Here is a 6,488-nt window from a genome sequence, read left to right as displayed (position 1 = left end):
TTGTTAACCAGTAACTACTTTGCGAGAGAGCTAAATACATTTTAGTGAAAAATGCAAAAATAGTCGTTTTATCAAATCAGATTTTTAAATAATATCTCAGCGGTACACCAACAAAAAGGTGAAAAGGTATGAGGTCACCTGCCCGACCACGTTGGTTTTCTCCGGGTACTCCGGTTTCCTCCCACACAAAGATCCCCGCGCGCTATCATCCGGGCCAACAAGAGTGATTAATATAAGTTGAATAACTTGTTTCATAATTGTTGTAAAATAAATAAAGTTTATATTTAAAAAAGTTAAAGTAAAAAAAAAAGATGATTATTAATGTCTCCGAACATTAATTAAAATTGCAAATTTTTATTATATAAAATTCCTGTTGTAGGCTTAAACACTGAATAGTTCCGAAGTAATTAGCTAGACCTACGTCTAACTTTCTACACTCCACTAAAACCGAAGCCCTATATAATCAGACAATAATCGATAGAACCAAGCGAGACAACTCCAATTCCAAAACAGATCCAAACGCCAGACGAGTCTTCATTGTATTACAGGATTTAGATTGTACTGTGCGAGAGTTCAATGTAGTATGCGTGAACTTTAATATTAAATTGTTTGCAATCGACAGAGAAAAACTAATATGTCGCAGTTAAAAGGTAAAATTTCAATCTATTTTTAAGTATGTTACGTTTGTTTTGAAAAAAATATCCATTATTATAGCTTTTTTGATAATGCATATGTAAAAACTGTGTTGATGCTGTTAACTAGTGACAACAATTGGGTGGAAAGTGATGTTTTGGAATGAACCCAAAGCATACACTTTTTAATGTATTTTTTTTTAAATAACAGTGCAAATATACGACGCATAGATGTAGATGAAAAGAGATGAATCTGTAGAAAGGCTATTCCAGGAATCTCGTTTGCACTGACGGTACAGACACTTAAATATTGAAATTATATGAGAATACCCATTGTGAAGAATAGAATTAAAAACAAAATTTAAAATATAAATGTAAACGCAAATCGGTTTCATATATCTTTCTTTACCAAAGCAGGCTTCATATGATATGTATGGAACCTATTTTCTTTCATACCGGCATGAACATTGAAATAATGCCGTTCAATTCTCTCATGTTGATATTTGGTAACAGTATACATTACAGACACCAGGGCGTTATATAAAACGGAAACAAACACATTGTATTGACCTAACCGAGTCTCCAGTCTCACTTTCTGCATATACGCAATACTTTGGACGCCATTTTAATGCCGTGGAAGGATTTCGATATTATAACTAAAGTTTCATTACAACTAATTTAAAAAATAACAGTCGTTATTAGCCGGCAATCTTCCTTAAATCTGAAACAGAAGTATAGGCTTGGATGGCGCCTACAAAACGGTTCATAGAACTAAGCGAGACAACCCCAGTTCAGAAGCAAATCACGTACGCTAAACGAGAATCTATTCTGATAACGATCCGTGCACACGCGTTCAGGAGATGATATAAACTGAATTCAAATTTAAAAATTGTTCGTAATTCTATCTGCATTTCAAAATACGATTTTACAGTGTGATAGCGCATTTGTTGTCTTTCACAAAGATTGTCGGGTTCGATGCCTCCATCGAACGTGAAAAGTTATAGAGTCAAGTTAAGTTTAAAAATAGTTTACTTCTTGTTATAAATTAATAAAGTTTTCATATAGACTTTATATACGTGTATAATCGTTTTTAAAACATCATCATGTATTTATCACCGAACTACATGGAAGTAATAATTAAAACAAACTTTCAATTTGGTCTAAGGATGTTTTATAATCCTTGCGGTCAGAACATATCTATATAGAGTAGGAGATGCATGCAATACTAACGACAAAAACATTGACTAAACCACTGGACCATCAAACTTATATAAACCATGCATGTATAACACGATTCCAGACAGGCAATCTCAGGCAATCAATATAAGACATAGCCCATTATAAAGCCTATAAGAATATCACGTGGAAAAGATAAAATGTTAGACCTTTGATTAATAGAATCTTCCCCTACCTTGAGGGTGTGACTGAGGAATCTCCAACCAACGGGGTGATATTCTTGATCATCCCGATGGCTGGAGATTTTCTGTCACACCCTCAAGGTAGGGGATGGTTGTTTTTCTCTCATCCTTTTTCACTCACAAATCCGCTGACAAGCGATGATTGCATAAAATATAAGCGTTGGTTGCATGTTTTTCGAGCGAATCCAGCGTTGTCTTCCATGGTCCGCTACTGTTGACATGACGTCAATGCTTTGATTACGTGATGTCATTCTATTGTTATAATTTCGCGAGAGAGCTTAATACATTTTGGTGAAAAAACGTACACTTAGTTGTTTTATCAAATCACTTACATTCTGTACGATGCTATCTCCCCCTAGGGGTGACAATCTGATCTTTCCGGATTAAAAGGGAGACACACCTGTGAAGGGTGGGAGAAATACATATTCATGTTAAAGACTGTATTGAATTTATATAACGATGGTCCCTATTGATTTCATATATAACATCGCTCTATTATTTATTAGATGTTCAACGTGTGGCGCGTTAGTAAATTGTTATCTTTCATATGTGTATCATTTAGTGTTTGAGACTGCATACCAACAAACAGTATATTTCTAGTATGTGATAAAACTTGAAGATAATGCGGCCACAATCATAAACGAACCTCGTTACTTCAGAAAACGTCATAACTAAAAATATGTATAAATCAAAGTAGCGTGTTTTTGTACATACTAGAGTACTAGAGACGGAATCTATGCTAACGTGTAGCCGCAATTACTTTGAGGGGGTGGGATGGGGGTGGGGTGGGGGTGGGGGGAGTATGTTATGAAGACGATGTTAAATGAGAAATACAGATTTAATTAGCAATGCAATAGTGGCAGTGCGTCAATTCTGGTCCTCTTTATACTCCATCTCGTTTCAAACAAACAACAACCATGATAAATGCAGGTAGCTGCATGGCCGATGGAACGACAGAACAGGCATTTATTATAATTCCATTTGATGCGATAAAAAGGTTTCCATATTTTTTTTACAAATTCACTCCACAACCCACAATCTCTTCCTCTCATTCCGAATGGCATTTATCTACAAAAACCAAGCGCCTCCTTTCGGAAGCAGGACGTGTACCAGCCCGTTTTTGCTTCAGGTTTTTTTTTGCTGGGGTTTCTATACATCCGATATAAAAACGATTCCCATTCATTCTCATTGTATTCATGTGCATAACATTCCATATGAAATACATTTAAATTCAATTTAAATTTAAAACTTGTACGTTCCGTCTACGTCCGAAGCTAGAATGATAGAATGACACAATAACAACCACTAGTGTCCTACCCCACACACATGCCCCAACCTCATTGGTCAATACCAAATCGCACGAATTACTCGCCCTAATACGATCCTCACCTACCTAAAGGACAAATATTACGCGCTATTCTCCGAAACGCGCGCAAATTTAGGTCACGTCACTTTCTTTCAAATAGAAGTCGTCAAAGATACTCCCTGATTCTACAAGGAGTACTACATTAGTAGAGTCCTGTAATTCACATGCAGTGGGATTAGCATGCATATTCTATGGTTCTTCAATGTCGCCTTCGATTATGCAGGAGGACCTCACATTAGACACCTCCTGCAGCGACATATAACGGGATACATCAGTTCTACGCTTTAAATGAACTATGCCACCAAAAATATGTAAACTGAATATGTCAGGCACATTCCTCGTATGATTATAAAAACTACATGTGATGTGCATGCCACGATAAGTATATGGACTGCATATGTCAGGTACAGGCCACAATAACTATATAAACTGAATATGTCATATACTGGCCACCATAATTATTTAAACTTTATATGTCATGTACTGACCACCATAATTATATAAACTGTATATGTCATGTACTGGCCACCATAATTATATAGACTGTATATGTCATGTACTGGCCACCATAATTATATAGACTGTATATGTCATGTACTGGACACCATAAATATATAAACTGTGTATGTCACATACTGGCCACCATAATTATACAGACTGTATATGTCATGTACTGGACACCATAATTATATAGACTGTATATGTCATGTACTGGCGACCATAATTATATAGACTGTATATGTCAAATACTGGCCACCATAATTATATAGATTGTAAATGTCACATACTGGTCACCATAATTATATACACTGTATATGTCATATACTGGCCGCCATAATTATATAGACTGTATATGTCACATACTGGCCGCCATAATTATATAGACTGTATATGTCACATACTGGGCACCATAATTATATACACTGTATATGTCATATACTGGCCGCCATAATTATATAGACTGTATATGTCACATACTGGCCGCCATAATTATATAGACTGTATATGTCATGTACTGGCGACCATAATTATATAGACTGTATATGTCACATGCTGTCCACCATAATTATATAAACTGTATATGTCACATACTGGCCACCATTCTTATATATTAACATTCTGTGTTGCATTTGCCTATATGTCGTTAGTAAACCAAATTGCAGTATATGAGACTGTATACTACAATTTACAGAGATACGGCCAGTGTAGGAATACAGCTGGTACAAGGTAAACAAACATGGCCGCCCGATACTTTCGGTATTAATAGTGGTTCGTTAGCATTTAGCAATATAGGTCATCGCAAAAAAATAAAGCAACTTGACAAATTATGACAATATGAATTTATTAAAAGATGTGTAGGCACCACAAAATTATTGTAAGCGCCTTTCTAGATACGAAATTACCAAGTTTGTCAACGTCATCAAACAGGGGATCGGTTTCGAGATTTTGAGTTATGCCTAACATCAGTGAATAACCACAACACTAAAATTCAGCATTTCTAAAACCTTGTAAAAGTCGAGGGTATCGACAAGGTTTTAGAATGTGTATAAATACCTTTTTAAGTGTTGTGCTTTTTCAGGGATGACATCCATTAATCAAAATCACGAAACCGAGCCCCTGTGAACGTCGTCTGCAAGCGATACTAATCTGACCGATTAGACATGGAACCTATTTCAAACGAAATGTCCTTGGAATCGTTATCACCTACTGAAAGGACCACTTTAATTAAACATTTCCGAGTATATATGCTTCTGAAAATAACGTAATATTCCAGTCGAAGAAAACACAAGCGTTTCCGAGGAAACAATCAAGTCCGTTCAGCGCCGCATCATTTCAAAATACCTGTAATCTATCAATGCGCGAAAACAGCTTTAATTTTAAACAGGCAGAAGTTATGCAATTATTAACAATTTTTCAACATATACACACTCATATGAAATAAATAATAAAGTTAAGTTTGTGTTCAAACCATTTTATGTGCGTGTGGTTTTCGATGACACGAGGGACTATACTATTTCTTCTGGAAATGTCGGCTGTTCTGGAATTTGAACTAGCTTATTGACGTCACTGATATCATAAGCAGGAAATTCAAACGTATTTTTGCTTCAGTAACTATACAAAACAAACTATATACATGTAAATGTAAATATAAGCTTAAATAAAACTGTATATATCACATACTCACCACCATAATTATATAGAGTTACTATGTGACATAATGGCCACCATAATTATATACACTGTATATGTCACATACTGGCCACCATAGTTATATAAACTGTATATGTCACATACTGGCCCCCATACTTATATAAACTATATATGTCATACTGGCCCCCATAGTTATATAGACTGTATATGTCACATACTGGCCACCATAATCATATAAACTGTGAATGTCTCATACTGGCCACCATACTTGTATAGACTGTATACGACATACTGGCCACCATAATTATATAAACTGTATATGTCACATACTGGCCACCATAATTATATAGACTGTATATGTCATATACTGGCCACCATAATTATATAGACTCTATATGTCATGTACTGACCACCATAATTATATTAACTGTATATTTCACATACTGGCACCCATAATTATATAGACTCTATATGTCACATACTGGCCACCATTATTCTATAAACTGTAAGTGTCTCATACTGGCCACCATAATTGTATAGACTGTATATGTCACATACTGGCCACCATAATTATATAGACTGTAACAGCCAAGTGGTTCGACCCAACCACAAATATGGTAGCGTGGCTGACTGCTACATAAGAGTTTGGTATTAATCTGATTAATACCAAGTCCATAAAGGACTAAAGACATGTCATCCTCAAAGTCTCAAATAATGTCAACTATAGTAATTTTGTCATCAATCTCTTCTTCTTAAGCTGCTCTCATTTACAGGTACTGGTTCCAACATCAATAAAGGTTGTCAATACAAACTGACTTCAGTTGAATTACTCAGTTCCAATTGACTAGTTGGATACTGGTAAACAGGACTAAACTCCTTTTGAGTTGTCTGCCCTTACACCATAGCTATGACCTTAGACCA

The sequence above is a fragment of the Mizuhopecten yessoensis genome, unplaced genomic scaffold (assembly GCF_002113885.1).
Source record: "Mizuhopecten yessoensis strain PY_sf001 unplaced genomic scaffold, ASM211388v2 scaffold9385, whole genome shotgun sequence".
In the NCBI taxonomy this organism is placed as follows: Eukaryota; Metazoa; Mollusca; class Bivalvia; order Pectinida; family Pectinidae; genus Mizuhopecten; species Mizuhopecten yessoensis.
The sequence above is the reverse complement of the archived record's forward strand: the minus strand, read 5'-3'. Positions refer to the sequence as shown.